General features: G+C 43.1%; 1 protein-coding gene across 3 annotated transcripts in view; it reads left to right on the forward strand.

Moving 5' to 3' along the window:
• Window positions 1-16923, forward strand: part of LOC122799629 (colicin-E1-like) — a 782744-nt gene that overhangs the window by 573263 nt on the left and 192558 nt on the right. The window lies entirely within an intron of this gene.

The raw sequence follows: 16923 nt of genomic DNA on the forward strand, positions 1-16923 counted from the left end.
GATTTTATGAAAGCAGTTGGCAGCAATGACCTAATTTCAGAAATGTATTACAACAAACACTTCTGCTATTTATTAGAATATCATTCACAAGCAGTGAAGAAGGTGATAAACTAGGTGGCTAAACAAAGATACCTGTAAAGAAAAATAAAAACTTTCCTTTACAGTTAAGGGCCCAGATGGTTACTTGCACACCTGTTTTCAAGTCACAGCATCATGTATATACCCAGCAGAATAGCTGGAACAGTATCACTAGTAACATGTATATTTATAAATGTCAACCAAACAGGAGACAGATGGCATTCATTTTGTGTAATAAACAGTATATAAGAACTTCAGGTCAATAAAACATTTTTTACCTTTGAAGTCATATAACATTGAGAAGAGGATACTGCCCTCAAATTACAGATAATAGACTAAGGGTGACATCTGCACTGGATGGGATAGGCTGTTTAACGTGGCTGTGGACAGGGCTATGAGGTAAGATGGCTAAGAAAAGGAAGGCATTTTGGTAGAAAAGGAAATGCAGATCTAACATTTGGGACTCCCTTAGTGAGTCAACAACTGGGTTTATTCTCACTTCTTTTATGTTATAGCATGTTTTTTCTCTGAAGAGCCTGTGCCAAGGGATGTAGCATACATAATGTAGTAATGTGCCACACTGGAAGAGTTTGTTTAGCCTCTGAGTCCACTATTTCCCTTCTAACTCAGGCATAGTTCAGCTCCCAGTGTAGATGACCATCATGCTATGTTTAGTCCCCAAATTAATGAAACCTTCAAAGGATTTGCATGGCTTCCATATAATCAGCTAAGTCCTGCACCAGCATTGTCTCTGCTGCCTAGCAGAGAAGCATAGAATAAAACACTGCCAATATACTAGGGATTTATTTTATTTATGTTTATTTTGAATTTATTAAACTGGTAAGTCAGCTGGACTATGGACACTTTTCAGCAACAACTCACACCAGAGGCATAAAGACAAACAAGTAAATATACAACAATTTTACATGAAGATATTAAAATAGAAATAGACTAATATACAGTTATTGACAGTGTAGACAGTTCTATAAGCCCCTGTGTGTTGGTGTATTGCTATTTTACTTCCTGTAGATAAGAATTGTAAATGTAAAACTGTACTGTAGAAGTAAGTATGGTACAGCAGGGCAAATAAATTTACATCTCCAGCATTTACACAAAGTGTGCAGTTTGGAAAGGAAAGATTCTTGATGTAGGGTGCATTGCCTTTTAAAAATTCTAGCATTGTTAATGCAAAGTATGTGTACTATTTATACCTGTAAGCTATAGTTACTTACTTCACTGAGTAAATACGTTTAGGAATATGGTGATCTGTAGTTATGATGCATGTAATGTATCCAGCCCTTATTATTAAAGCAGAAACATTCATTGTTTTCCAATAGGCATTTCCTGAGTTCCTAAAAAGTGTCAGATTGTGAATTTGTCTGATGTTTCCTGGAATACTGTTTCAAGATGATGTGCGGTCTTTGTAAACGCTTTCTCTGTTGTGTTTACTTCAAAAGGTGGTCTGAGCAGTTCCATCTGTCTTGAATGTCTAAGTGAGTTAGTCTGTTCTCCTGCAAATGGCATGCTTTTCTTTATTATTTGTTTACTTATTTTTAAATGGTGAGTAGTAATTTCCTTTGAGAAGTTGAAAGGTTATTGTATTCAGTATCACAGTAGTTGAGGGTTATTGTATTCAGTATCACTGCAGCTGAGGTTCAAACAGGCATAATTTTTCATTTAATTAGTTAAGCAATGGTGTTCCCTTCTGCTATCAATATGCATAAAGTGGAGTGCATTGTTTTCTGTTGCCTGGGTAATGTAAGTTGTGAGAGTAGGGCTAACGGAGGTAGACAATATTCAACTTTTAGCATTAGTAATTTCACTACAATGGCATTCTTTACCTCTAACACAAGCGAGTTACATTTCCTGTAATACTTCTAGCTTGGTTAGTACTTTATTAATCTGTGTTTCTATGTGTGAGATTAAGGAAAGCATCTGATCTAGTACTATTCTTAGGCATTTTGCTGTGTTGTTCATGATAGTGAAATTCTAGAAAGATCAAAGATAGTGATACCCTGGTACCTTTTACTTTGTGCAGTTCTAAACATCATAAAAAGAAGTTATGGCTTACTGTAACATTCCTTCTGAGCTGTCTATCTTCACTAATCCTTGACTGTAGGCTCAGTTCCGAGCCTCAGAACTGACTTGAACATTTACTTCAGCTTGCACCTTCCAAATTCTTAAGATAGGCTTTACTCATAATGCTCATCTGTAAATTACCTCAGATCGAGTTTGCCTAAATTAGTGTCAGACAGACAGCAGATAACAAGAAGAGACCAGATATGTGTCCCTATTGTGAAACCAGTCTTGGCAGAATTCGATCCACTAAGAGTCTCAGGCTTGGGAAAGGAGGGAGAGAATGTTAAGGATTAGTGAAGATCGATAACACAGATGGAAGGTTATGGTAAGACGTAACTTCTTTATATGATGTTGTCAAGCTTCACATAATCTTTGACTGTGGGACAGAGTCCCTAGCTACCTGAATCTTGGGAGGTCTCGTGGGAAGAATATTCCTAAGCACTATCGAACTGAATGATGCCTGTCCCCAGAGACATGATCTAATTTGTAATGACTGATAAAGTTATGAGGAGAAGACCATGTGGCTGCTGCACAAATGTCATCCAAAGAAGTTCTGGCATGAAAAACTGCAGAAGTTGCCACAGCTCTAGTTGAGTGGGTTTTCACTGAGCATGGAAGATGAAGTCTTTTGAATGACAGATAAATGTGATACAATCTCTGAGCCATTTAGCTAAGGTAACCTTGGTAACTGGGTTACCTAAGGAAAGAGAGGAAAAAGCAACAAATAATTGGTCAGATTTCCTGAAATCCTTTGTTCTGTGAAGATAAAAATGTAGTTGTCTATGAACGTCTAAAAATGTAGACAATACTCCCAGTTACTGGAGAAATTAGGGAAAAAGACCAGTAGTTGAAGTGTTTGATTGATATTGAATTCTGAAACTACCTTTAGTAAGATGGAAGGATTAGTCCTGAAGGACACTCTGTCTTTGTGGAATATTATGTAAGGTTTTTCTTTGCAGGACAAGGCTTGAATTTCAGATAATCTTCTAGCAGAAGTGATAGCCACTAAAAATAAAGTTTTACAAGTCAGAAACTTTGTCGCATGTAGCTGATGGTTCAAGGGTAATAGATTGTAGAACTAGGGGTAGATCCCATGGAGAAATGGGCTCTTTAAATGGAAGTCTTAACATTAAGATTTCCTTCAAAAAGGCTTTACAAAGTTTATGTGACATACGGTATGAACCATTGAAACTGGAATGGAAATTAGATATCACATCTAGATGGACTTTAATGGTAGTGGCTGAAGAGCCAGTTTGATAAATATCAGCTAAAAAATCCAATACTTTATGCACAGAGACTGTATAAGGGTCTACAGCACTACTGAGAGCCCATCTAGCAAATGTATCCAATTTACTCTGGTACAGTTTCCTAGTAGAAGGTTTATGATGGGCCACAATGATTTGACAGCTGGGAGAAGAAAGGAAACAATGCCTGGCAATCATCAGAACTGGAGAAGCCAAACAGTGAGCTTGGGATGTTGGAGATTCAGATGAACCATTCCTTCTGGATGAAATAATAGATCTGGTGCTGGGTCCAGAATCCAAGTTTTCCAAAGCAGATGAGGCCAAAAAAAGGGGAAAACAAACTTGCTGAGGCCAGAATGGGGCAAGGAGGATTATTATGTTCTTCACTCTCTTGGATTTCTTTAGAAACTGAGATATCAGGGGAGCTGGGAGAAAGGCATACATGAGACTGGGGGGTCAGTTGTGAAGAAGAGTGTCTCTTGGTGACTCCCCCAGAGGAGGGATCAGGGCAAAGTAACTGCTGCACTTGTTGTTCAGAGGGGATGCAAACAGATTGCAGAAAGGTTGGCACTAGTGATGGAAAATCTTTTCTGTCACCACAGGATTGAGAGACCACTCGTGAGGCATCACAATAGTTCTGCTCAGCTTGTCCGTTATCACGTCGGAGCTTCCCAGAATATGTATTGCCGTGAGAAAGCAGTTAGAAGAAATTGCCCATTGCCAAAGTCTGAGGGCTTCTTGAAAAAGCGGGTAAGATTTGGTTCCTCCTTGTTTGTTGATGTACCAGACTACTGACATGTTGTCCATTGTGACTGCTACTGTTCTTAGGGGAAGGACATCTTGAAATGCTTGCAAAGCTAAGAGCACCACCCTCAACTCTAGAACATTGATGTGCAAATTTGCCTTCAGAGGGGACCACGTGCCTTCGACTGTCCTTACCAGATAATGGCCCCCCACCCAATCTGGGAAGCATCAGTAGTTACTATGGCTTGGGGCTGAGGTAGGGTGAAAGGATGGCCTGAAAGTATCTCATTGGAGTAGAGCCACCATGACATGTCTTGTTTGCAGCAATTGGTGATCAAAATGTGGTGTGACATTGGCTGATTTATCAAGGACCATTGGGAGGCCAGAAGCCATTGGAGAATTCACATGTGATATCTGGTTAAGGGAACTAGAGTGACTGAGGCTGCTTTGAGCCTAGTGCTTGTAGGGCTAATCTGGCTGACTTCTGATCTGATATTTTGGAGCCTTTCTACTGGGACTGAAGCTAGACCTGTAACTGTATCTAACAGAGCTCCAATGAATTCCAGCTGCTGTGATGGTTGCAGAATTGACTTTTCATAATTTATTGGAATGCATAGAGAAGTGCAAAGATGCAGAGTGTAGTCTCTTGCCAATACTAGTTGATGCCTGGTTGTAGCGGTAAGGAGCCAGTTGTTGAGATACAGAAAAACTTTTAGTTATGTACTCACCATAACTTCAGATGTTTGGGATCCATCTCGCCTACATTCTGACTGATGGGTTCGGAGCCAATCCATGCCAAAGAGCGAAGTCTCTTATTGGCTGAGCTTACTATATCCCAGGATGCACCACTACCAGTCCCCCAGATCTAGTTTGTCCGCATACATGCACACACGCACGCACTGCTTATATAACATCGACAGATGATACAAGATAAAACAGTAGAACTCAAACCGTTCAATCTCTTCTGATCTCCAAGGCAGGGGGAAGGAGGGTAGTTAGAATTAGGCGAGATGGATCCCAAACATCTGAAGTTATGGTGAGTACATAACTAAAAGATGTTATGTGATCCTATCTCGCCTACATTCTGACTGATGGGACAGCGTCCCTAGCACCTGAATCCTGGGTGGCTCACTGGAAAACACTCCTGAGTACCGTGGAACCAAATGATGCTCGCCCTTTAGATGCCACATCCAATTTATAGTGGGAAATGAAAGTGTGCGGGTTGGACCAAGTAGCCGCAGCACAAATCTCAGAAATAGCGAGCTTGGAATGAAACGCAATAGAGGTAGCCATAGCTCTGGTAGAGTGAGCCTTGACAGATGTTGTAAGTTGCTTATTTGAAGAGGAATAAGCCTGAGTTATGCAATCTCTAATCCATTTGGAAATAGTAGCTTTAGTGATGGTTTTACCCAATTTATTATCTGAAAAGGACACAAACAATTGGTCTGTTTTTCGAATTTGTTGAGTCCTGTCTAGATAGAAGCACAATTGCCTGTGAACATCCAATTTATGCAAGGTGTATTCGTTTGAAAATTTTGGAAAGAAAACTGGTAGCTCTAGAGATTGTTGGAGACAGAGACTAGAACAAACTTTTGGAACAAAAGATGGATTAGGCCTAAGTGATACTCTATCCTTGTGAAAAATCAAGTACGGTGGTTTGATAGATAGGGCTTGAAGTTCTGAAACTCTTCTTGCAGAGGTAATTGCAACTAAGAAGGCAGTTTTCCAAGACAGATATTTCAACTCACATGTAGCAGCCGGTTCAAAGGGGGAAGATGTTAAGGCACAGTACCAAATCAAGATCCCACGGAGGCAGGATGAAAAACTGGGGTCTTAAAAGCACAGCACCTTTCATGAAAGTTTTACATAATCTGCTGCTCATCAACGGTGGGTCTATGGATTCATGAAATTTGGAGATAGCTGCTAGTTGGACTTTAATAGTAGAGACTGAAGATCCTTGATTAAACAAGGATGTTAAAAATTTCAAGACCTCTGGTATCGGGGCAGTAATAGGGTCTAAGCCTCTGAGTTGAGCCCAGATAGCAAACCTCTTCCACTTACTGAGATACAATTTCTTAGTGGTGGGTTTGTGGGCTGAAGATAAAATGTGAATAACTTCCGGGTCCAAGGTGTGATTTCTGACTAAGGTCGGAAGTGGAGGAGCCAAGCTGTTAATTTCAAAGTGTGAAGGGACTGGTGCTGTTGTCCCGACTGATGAATCAGAAGGTCCGGAGTTAGATCCAAAAACCAAGGACCGTCCAGAGCATATTTCTTTAGGTAGGGGAACCATACCTGACGAGGCCAGTACGGAGCAATTAAAATCATTGTGGACCCCAATTGGGAAGCTTTCTGGATGACTTTGGGGAGGAGTGGAACCGGAGGAAAAGCGTAAAGTAGTCCTGTCACACCCTCATGGCCTCTCTGCAAAGGGGGTAAGATCTGGTCCCTCCTTGTTTGTTTAGATACCAGACCACCGACATGTTGTCTGTGTGGATAGCGATAATGCCTTGAGGGAGAAACTTGTGGAGGGCTTGTAGGGACAGAAGTACAGCCCTCATTTCCAACACATTGATATGGAGAAATGTTTCGTTTGGAAGCCAAGAACCCTGAACTGACCTGCCCAGACAATGCCCCCCCCCCACCCCGTCTGGGAGGCATCCGTTGTCAAGGTGGCCACCGGAGGGGGTATAACAAAAGGTCTTCCCTGATTCAGATTGGATGGCTGAAGCCACCAGCGGAGGTCCCGTTTGCACGTTTCTGTAATCAGTATGTGATGATTGAGGGGGAGATCCTGAAAAGACCATTGTGTCGATAACAGCCACTGAAGAATCCTCATGTGCAATCTTGCCAGAGGAACTAGGAGAACCATGGCAGACATTGAACCTAAAAGTTGCAGGACCAACCTGGCTGGGGCTTTGGATCTTAGAAGCAGGGCTCGGACTTGACCTTGTAATGTTTGAATCCTTTCGGTAGGAAGGAAGATTCGCATCAATTTTGAGTCTATCTCTGGTCCTATGAATCTTATGCGCTGAGAGGGCAGCAAGACAGACTTTGACCAATTGAATGTAATTCCCAGGGAAGCACCCAGGGAGATGGTGGCTTGTAGGTTCTCTAGTAGTAGATGCCTGGTGGTGGCAGTCAGGAGCCAGTCGTCCAGATAAGGAAACACTTGGAATCCGAGACTCCTCAGGTGAGCAGTCACTACTGCCAAACACTTGGTGAACACCCTTAGGGCTGTGGTGAGACCAAAGGGCAGTGCACAAAATTGGAAATGACTGTCTCCCAGGCTGAAGCGCAGATACCTCCTGGACGCCTGATGTATCGGTATGTGATAATAGGCGTCCTTGAGATCTATGGAGCACATCCAAACATCCTTCTCCAACAATGGGAGAATGGATTGTAAAGTGACCATTCGGAATTTGGACTTCATGACGGACTGGTTTAGTTTGCTGAGATCCAAAATGGGTCTCAGGTCCCCTGTCTTTTTTGGCACTAAAAAGAACCTTGAGTAATTTCCGGATCCGATCTGGTCTGTGGGGACCGGTTGGATGACTCCTTTTTCTGGCAGCTTTGAAGCTTCTGCGGCTGCAATTTCCCTTTGACTGGGTGGTGGGTCCGGGATTTTTTTGGACGGTGGGGGTGAGTGTGTGAAGGGAATGGTGTAACCTCTGGCAATGATCCGAAGCACCCATTTGTCCTGAGTAATAGACTCCCAGGCTTTTAGGTGCTTGGCAAAACGGCACCCGACTGGCTCCGGAGCAGCACAGCCGGGCAATCCCTCATGGAGTGTGGGAGGCTGAAGAGCCATGAAAGGACTCGCGGTCTCCAGTGTTGCGGGGCCCTCTGCCGCCTCTGGGACGGCGTCTCCCAGAAAAATTTCCCCGTCCTCTGCCTCTGGAAGGGGAATCTTCCTGCTGTTGAGGAAAGAATTTCTGTGATTTGCGGAACCACATCTTCCCTCCTCTTTTAGCCTTGGGATAAGGCCGAAAGGGAGTGGAATAACGTGCTCCTATGGCAGATAAATTCTTTCCCTCTTGCTCACAGCGGGTAAGAGTGTCTTTTACCTTGGGTCCAAACAAAGAGGACCCATCAAAGGGAGCGTCGGCAAAGGAAGACTTGAAGGCCTCCGCGAAATGACACAAACGGAGCCAGGCTTGTCTCCGTAGAGCCACGCCTGTGCCTGCCGCTCTGCCCGCCCCTTCGGCCGCATATGAAATTAGCCTCATTGACGAGTTAGAAATCGAGGTAAGGATAGCCAGCTGAGAGCTAACCGACTGGGCTAGCTGCTCAGGTAGGTTACCTGAGAGGGAGTCTGACAGCTCCTTGACCAGATCCCTCTGTAGTCTGGTGAAATGTGCCAAATAATTCAGGGACCTCAGAGTAAAGGCCGCTGAAGTCAGGGTGCTCCATGCTCCTAGACTCCTTATTAGGAGGATGGACGGACGTTGAAGCCTCTGCCACGTCCTGCTGGGTAGCAGATGCCACCACCATGGCATCTACAGCCACGTCTTTCGTTAAGAACTCCTTCTCGGGTGGGGCAGACAAAAATTTGTTAGGGCGAGAAGGCACTGGTACCACAGTATCTGGATGTTCCCACGCCCTCCAACAAACCACATCCAGGAGCTCGTCGAAGGGCGGAGACACCCAGGAGGTGGAGGGCTGAGCCCCGAAGGCCTTGAGAAACACTGACTCATCAACAGAGGGGGGTTTGGAATTCCAGCCGCCTCGTTGCTTAAGGATCTCTAGAATGTCTGCAAATGAGACATCATCCGAGGACGACTTTGGGGACCCCTCCGCATCATCAAGATCAGTGTCCGATGTAAGAGACTCGTCGGGGGAGTCCACGTGCTTCCTCTTGCATGATCTCTTCCTTGGGGGCTCCTCCGAAGACAACTCCGAAGAACCCTCAGGAGGAGGGGAACCCCCAGTGGGGGTAACCTCAGGCCCCGAGGCTCCGCTGCCTAGAGACAGGGGAACTGCCAAAGACCCAGTCTCCATGCCCAGGAAAGGTGCCAGAGATGGCCAAAGAAGACTTGGCCAAGGCACCCCTCATAGCTCTGAAAGCCGGACCCCCAGAATCCTGGGAGTGTCCGGTCCCCGGAGCCATGATAGCAGACGGAAGTCAGCACTGAGAGGGAGGCTCGGAACCGACAACATTGGTCGGTCCAGCCAAGAAGTCTAAACTCGGACGGGTTGGAGTAAAGGTCGGAGCCGACCCTAGGATCTCTACTGGCTCCACCAGCACCTGCTCTGGTCGGAGGAGGAATGGCAATGGCCAATTGGGTCGGAGCCGAAACAAATTTTTGAAAGACTGGGGACTGGAACAGTCTTTGGAGCACCCTGTCTATGTCCGAATCTGACATCCTCGAAGACCTGGAAGAGACCGAACGGGTCCGAGTAGGTCTCTCCAACGGCTCCAAGGGACTAAGGGACCCGGCGCTCGATAACTATCGGCGCGAGTGTCCAAACCAATTTCCATCGGTGCCGAAGAGGACTTTGGCACCGAGGAGGAAGTGTCTGAGCGGACAACCTTCATCGGCTCCGAGATCAGTGGAGCCGATGAAGGTGACGATGCTCCAGCCATCGCTCCGAACCCAGAGGAGTCGAGACTGGAGGCATCGAGGCAGACCATTCCACCCTCGGCTCCGAAGTCCGTGGAGCCGAAGGAGAAGCCTGCCTATGTCTTTTGGCGGTCGGGTCCGACGGACTGGTCGGAGCAGCAGGAGAAGGAGAGGATGCTAATGCTTCTTCAAAAGAGGGTTTTATAAGGCCTTTCAAAATAAGTTTATTTTTCCTCTCTTGGAGGACCCTCGAGGAAAACGCGTGACATACGCTGCAGGACTCCTGCAAATGTTTGGTGCCCAAACAATACACACAGAGAGAGTGGTCATCTGTGATTGACATTTTAAAGCTGCACTTAGTGCACTTCTTAAAGCCCGAAGGCCTAGGAGCCTGAGACATTATAGCAACAAATTTAGTAACTATCACAGAAAAACACACTTTTTTTTTTTTTTTTTTTTTAAAAACTGTCACTACAATAATTAGCTTACAGTTGCCGATTAAGGTAGCCCGTCCGACAACAACAGAAAAAAATTAACTAAAGGGATCCAAGAACCCCTAAGGATTTGAAAGCAATTGACTGGCAGGGAAAGGCCCTACAACTCAAAGGGGCCTCTAGTCAGAACCAACACGCAACCACACAAAAAATTTTCCACAGAAAAAAATAACCAGTCACACACAAAAAGTACAGTATAGCTGTTAAAACAGCTTTTTGTTAAAGAATTAGAAAATTCCTGACAGAAAAAGTTAGTGAAAACACTACTTAGCTCAGCCAGCTCAAGACCACGTCTTTGCTAGTTAGCGGCAAACGAGATCTGGGGGACTGGTAGTGGTGCATCCTGGGATATAGTAAGCTCAGCCAATAAGAGACTCTTTGGCATAAGTCGGAGCCGAGGGATCGGCTCCGAACCCATCAGTCAGAATGTAGGCGAGATAGGATCACATAACATCTTAGATCTCTGCAGTCTGAGATGAGCTGTTACCACTGCCATGCATTTGGGGGCTGTGGTGAGACCAAAGGGCAGTGCTCTGAACTGGAAATGACTGGCTCCCAGCTGGAAGTACAGTAATCTCCTGGAGCGCTTGTCGATTTTTATATGTTAATATGCATCCTGAAGATCTATAGAGCACATCCAATCATCTTTATTCAAGAATGGAAGTATTGACTGTACTGAGACCATATGGAATTTGGTTTGCTGAACTGCCTTGTTGAACAGGCTGAGATCCAAAATGAGTCTCCAGTCCCCGTTTTCTTTTTGGATACTAAAAAGAATCTGAAGTAAAACCCGGATCCTGTTTGGTCTAGTGGGACTTTTTGGATTACTCTTTTCTCAAGCAGTTTTTTGAAATCCTACAACTGCTGCTTCCCTGTGACTGGGTGGAACATCCAGGAGTCTTTTTTGAGTTTTTGGATTTCATGAAAGGGAAACAGTGTAACCTGTGAAAATGATTCCCTGCACCCACTTGTCCAATGTTATCTGTTGCCAGGCAGATTGGTGCAGGGATAATCATCATCCCCCGGCTGCCTCCAGACAAAGGCAATTGGGCCTCCATTCAGGACAGCTGGTAGGAGCTACAAGAGAATGTGTCTCTGAACCCCTGGTTGTGCAGGCCACCTCTACCTCTAGGATGGCATCTTCCATTTGAACTTCCTCCTCTGCCTTTGGGAAAGTCTTTGTCACGTGAGTCTTGGACAGGCCCTTGGGATTTCTTGAACCATAGCCTCCCACTTCTCTGGTTCCTGGAGTAGGACTGTTGAGGAGTTGAGAAGCATATGCCTGTGGCAGAAAGGGTCTTCCCATCTTTATCATATCTGGCCAGTGTGTTTTTTACTTTAGTTCCAAACAGGGATGATTTGTCAAATGCAGTATTGATGAAAGAAGAATTAAATAGCTCCGCAAAGTCACACAAGCGTATCCAGGAGTGTCTCCTAATGGCTATGCCTGAATCCATTGATCTTGTCATCCCTTTGACTGTGTGGTCAGTCAGTCTCATGGACGAGTTAGAAATTGCTTTGAGGGTAGCGAGCTGAGAAGTAACTTTGTCTTGTACCTCTTCAGCTACTGCTCCTAAGAGAGTATCCGACAGCTCTTTGATTAGCTCTCTCTGTAACCTGGTAAATTGTAACATGTAGTTCGAAGACCTGAGAGCGCAAGTTGATGAAGTGTAAACATGTTTCCTGAATCTATCCATAGTTCTGAACTCCTTGTTAGGAGGATGGATAGTAGTACTTTCTTCAGCAAGTTCCTTCTTTGTGGCTGCCACTATCACCATGGCATCTATGAGAATACCTTTTTCCCAGTGCTGTTCTTCTTTGGGGCAGAATGAATCTGGTCAGGTCTCTTGGGGATCAGTTCGATGGAGTCTGGGATCTTCCATGCCCACTGGTCTATCAATTTAATAAGGTCATCAGTGGGCAGAGTGATCCAAAAGGCAGTGGGAAGCAAGAAAGGGGTACCAACTATGGTAGACAAGAAATACCTAAAAATAGATGAGAAGAGTACCAGCAATGGTACGTATAGAAAGGCTACCTAACAGTAGAGGGGAAAAGAAGAGAGATCATACACACATTCATAAAAAGTGAAAGTGAGAGGAGCAGGTAACAAGTAAACTATTCAGGAAGAAGAATAGAGACAAAATGAGAGAGATCTGAACAAATTCAGAGAAAAAAAACTTACCTAAAGAGCTGCCAAAGCTTGATAAAGTTTGTATGAGTCTAACACATGAAGCAGCAAATGAGATCTGAGGTAATTGTGTCTGACACATGAAGCAGCAAATGAGATCTGAGGTAATTTAGAGAGGAGAATTATGGGTAGAGCCTAGCTTGAGAGTTTGGAAGACCCGAGCTGAAGTAAATGGCTGAGTCAGTTCCAAGGCTCAGAACTGAGCCCATAGTCAAAGATTATGTGAAGACTGACATCAGATCCATAGTTTTACTGGTATTTCTGTCTAAATTGTTGAAGGTCAGCTAATTCCATAGATGTTTAAAGTTATTCTGTAATGTTTTTGATACAGTATGTATTACCTTTCTTTTTATAGTGATAAGTAAATCAACTACATGCAGAATACAGTGAATTTTAGCATGATCCTGAGTAAGCAGAGGGCCAAACACTAACCCTTGGGAAACCACCCTTGTGATAGTTCTGTTTCCTCACTAGGTGTTGGAACCTGCTATTTTGAATGTCCTTCTGGTGAGATCATTACTGAATCAGAGTATAACCTCATCTAAAAAGCCATAGTTTGCCTGTTTACTTAGCCATTTTAAATGCCCTTTTTAGATCTAGGAATATCATTGTAGTCCTGTATCCATATTTACATATATCTGATTCATAAATGTGTAGATGGCTAACAGAATACTCTGACTTGGAAGAAATCCATACTGCTTATCTGTTAGAATGTCATATTTGGTATTATAGTGTAAAATCTGTTCATAAAGAATCATTTTAAGGATTTTTGTAAGTGGATACAAGTTTGTTATTGGACGAAAGTCAGGAGGTACTGATGGCATTAATGTTTCAGCCGGTGGTACCAATAAGGCATGTTTAAAACTGCACGGGATGCACTTTGTGATTAAAGTATGACTGTATATGTAAGTAAGGGGCACCTAATGTTAAGAATTTAGTATGGGTCTTATGAAACTGGGTTATATCCACATTTTGTTTTTGTAGCATTTCATATACTGCAATATGTGAAATGCTTCTGAAGTAGCATGATGTATATTATAAGTGTGTGTGTAATGGAGTAGCAGGTGCATTAGGAGACAGTTATTAGAAACTAATGCATTTATGAAAGGGGGTTAGATACATTTACTTTCATAGTTTCATAGTTGAAAATAACTGCATATGGTCACCATGGACCTTTAATACCTCAGTTTCCGATAAAACATTTGCATTTATTATCATGCAGCAATAAGTTGTGCCTACAGCACACACTAAAACTACATGCCAAGATATGTCTTTAGCCAAAAATGACTCATTCATTAGGGACATGAGCACTTTCACTGACAATTATTTATTTAGTTATTTATTGACATTTGTTAACCGGGTTGGTCTTGCTGGGCTTGTGGCCCATTTTCAGTGGAGACCTGAGGAGAAAAGCTCAAAAAAAAAACAAACAGTTTACAGAGAATCAAACTTTTTGAGTCAAAAATATGGTCAAAATCAGTTATACGAGAACGTTAGAGAGACAAAGCAGAAATGCAAACATTTAATATATACATATCAATATTTTTACAAACTAAAAAATATATTTACATATTTACAAAAAGAGTTAAGTCAAACAGTATTGATTGTAGAGTTTAATAAGTATCCACAATAGTTGAGTACTTAGCTGTATGGGTAGGGACTGAAAAGGTATAAAGTAGTGTTGTACAGAGCTGAAGTAGGGGCTTGACAAGGACATATTTTTGGAGTTGAGTAGATGAAGTTTGAGTTTTTCTTTAAAGTGGGATGGATGAATGATGGAACAAATGTCTCTTGGGAGTTTGTTCCAGGCTTGGGCAAAGGAGTGTTTATATAGGAGTCTGCCAGCTATTTTTTGGGGTTTGTAGATTTGTAGTTGTTGCTGATTAGAGGTATGAAGAGTCTGTGGAGGAGTGTAGATAGAGATGAAGGAAGAGAGAGAGAGAGAGAGCAGGGCAGGATGAAGGTTTGTAAAGAATGAAGAGTAACATTAGAAGTTGTGACAGCAGTAGAAGATGGAGGAATTCTAACCAGTGGAGAGTATTTAGGCCAAGGCATTGATGTGTATTGTATGGAGAGTTTGTGATAAATCTAGCTATCTTGTGGTAAGTTTGTTGGAGTTTGTTTAAAGTAGTAGCTTGGATGTTGGTGAGTAATAGGACAGCATATAGAAGGGAGGGGAGGAAAAGAGCTTGTGCAAGGGAGAGCCTGGCATTTGTAGTTAGAAATGTTTTGTTGATATACAGTAAATCAAGTTTCTGGTGAGTCTTTTTTATACTTTGGAGGATGTGCAAGTTGAATTTGAGTTCATCATCTATGATAACCCTAAGGAGTTTAGTGTGAGCTTCAGGTTGGATAACAGTGTTATTAGCGGAAGTAATAGTAAAGGTGGATTTGAGGTGAGAGAGAGATAGGGGGAAAAATAATAAGAGTTTGGTCTTTTTAGGGTTGAGAATGAGTAGATTCCTGGACAACCAGTATTCAGTGGATAGGACGGCCTGTTGAGTAAGAGTGTGGAGATTGGTGATATTGTCTGAGATGGAGATGAGAGTTGAGTCGTCTGCATACTGGATGAGGGAGGATTGTTTACAAGAAGTACAGAGATCATTGGTAAAGACATTAAATAGGAGGGGACCCAGGATGGAGCCCTGTGGTACCCTGGTTGGGACAGGTATGAATGGAGAAGTGGAAGAGAGCCATTTAACAGATTGCCGCCTGCAAGATAAGTAACTGGAGTACCAGGCAAGGGAGGAAGAAGATAGACTGAGATCTGCAAGTTTAGATAGCAGCAGGGGATGGGAGACTGTATCAAAGGCTTTGAAAAGGTCAAGGAAGAAACAAGATATGAGTTTGTTATTGTCCAGGGCCTCGGCAATGGTATGTGCGAAGGATAAGAGGGCAGTAGTTGTGCTGTGGTTGGGACAGAAACCATGCTGAGTGAGAGTAAGGAGGTTATGCTGGAGGAGGTGGCTGAGTAGTTGTGAGTGGATACATTTTTCAAATCTTAGAGAAGGGAGATAGAATAGCTACAGGTAGGTTGGTAGTTAGATGGGTCTGTAGAGTTTCCACCTTTATGCAGGAGAATAGTGAAAAAGGATTTCCATAGGGTAGGGACAGTGGATTCTTGAATAGATCTATTGATTAGTATAGATCCTGGATAGGCAATGGAGTCAGCAGCAAGTTTGAGGAAGGTAGGACGTAGATTGTCAGTGGAGGGAGAGCAGGGTTTGAGTTTGTGAAGAAGAGATTTGATGTAGGAAGTAGGAACCGGATGTAGAGAGAATAGTTGTTTGTTAGAAAGATTGGGAGGGGTTAGCAAAGAAGTTGTGTTACATTTGGAAGGTATGAGTGTTTGAATGGTTTCAATACAGTCTTTATTGAGAAGAGTAGCAGTTTCCAGAGCAGATGTATTTGGGTAGGGGCAGGGAGTAGAGGGGCAGCCTGGAGAGAATTTCGTTAATAGTATACCAAATCTTGCAAGGGCTAGATTTGTTATTGAATTGGGCAGAGTTATAAAATAACTTTTTGTCATTATTGGTATGTTTTTTGTAAGATCTCTGAGGTGTCTATAATTATGTAGCAGAGGTAATTCCTTTGTTTTGATCCAGACTTTTGAGGCTCTCTTTTTAGCATACGGTACTTAGTTTCTTTTGAGGGCCAGGGACCATAATTGGGTTTTATTCTAACCTTCCTAGAGGGAGCAAGGGAGTTCAGAGTATTCAGGAAGATGCGTCATTGAGAGGGACCAGTCAATGGTGGATAGAATAGAGTTGAACTGGACTACATTAAAATTAGAAAGTTTTCAGCAATCTCTATAAAGATGGGATGTGGGGGGTTGGATGGTGTATCTAAGGACCAAGGTGGGGAGGTGGTCGCTAAGTTGGCCTGGTAGGGTAGTGAGGTTGTGGTAGTGGTGAGGGGAGTTGGAAAGTATCCAGTCAATTATGGAGCCAAAAGATGAGTTTTTATGGAGGCGGTGGATGAAGATATCAGTTGATGGAACCTAAACCAATCTAGGTTAACATCGCCTAAGCTGAGTGTTTCACAGGGAATATTGTGGGAAAACCAGGATAAGATATTCTCTAAAGTGGAAGAATTGTTTGCAGGAGGGATATAGATAGCGCAACAGCTAATTTATTGTGAGAGTTAAGCTGGCAGTTAAGGATGATAAGTTTAGCTGGGTGAAAGTCAGGGATGGGTGTGGGGAAAGGTGAAAGATTGAGGCTGTTGGAGTTCAGGATGGCTACACCACCCCCTTTTTTGGGGAATCTATCAGTGATAGATATTATAGCCTGGTGGGAGAATTTCATTGTTAGTGATATATGGCTTAAGCCAGGTTTCAGATAAGGAAAGGATGTGAGGGTTTGTATGCATTATACAGCATGGAAATTGGTGATTTCTTTGGTTAGGCTTTGAATATTTAGAAAGTATTTTGCCAGGTGCTTGGATATGGATGAGTTTAATGTAAGAGGCTGGGTATGGTGAGATGTGTTTGGGGAATGAAGGTAGAAGATAAGGGGGGTGTTTGATTGAGGGGA

The sequence above is a fragment of the Protopterus annectens genome, chromosome 4.part0 (genome assembly GCF_019279795.1).
Source record: "Protopterus annectens isolate FY-2018-M chromosome 4.part0, PAN1.0, whole genome shotgun sequence".
In the NCBI taxonomy this organism is placed as follows: Eukaryota; Metazoa; Chordata; order Ceratodontiformes; family Protopteridae; genus Protopterus; species Protopterus annectens.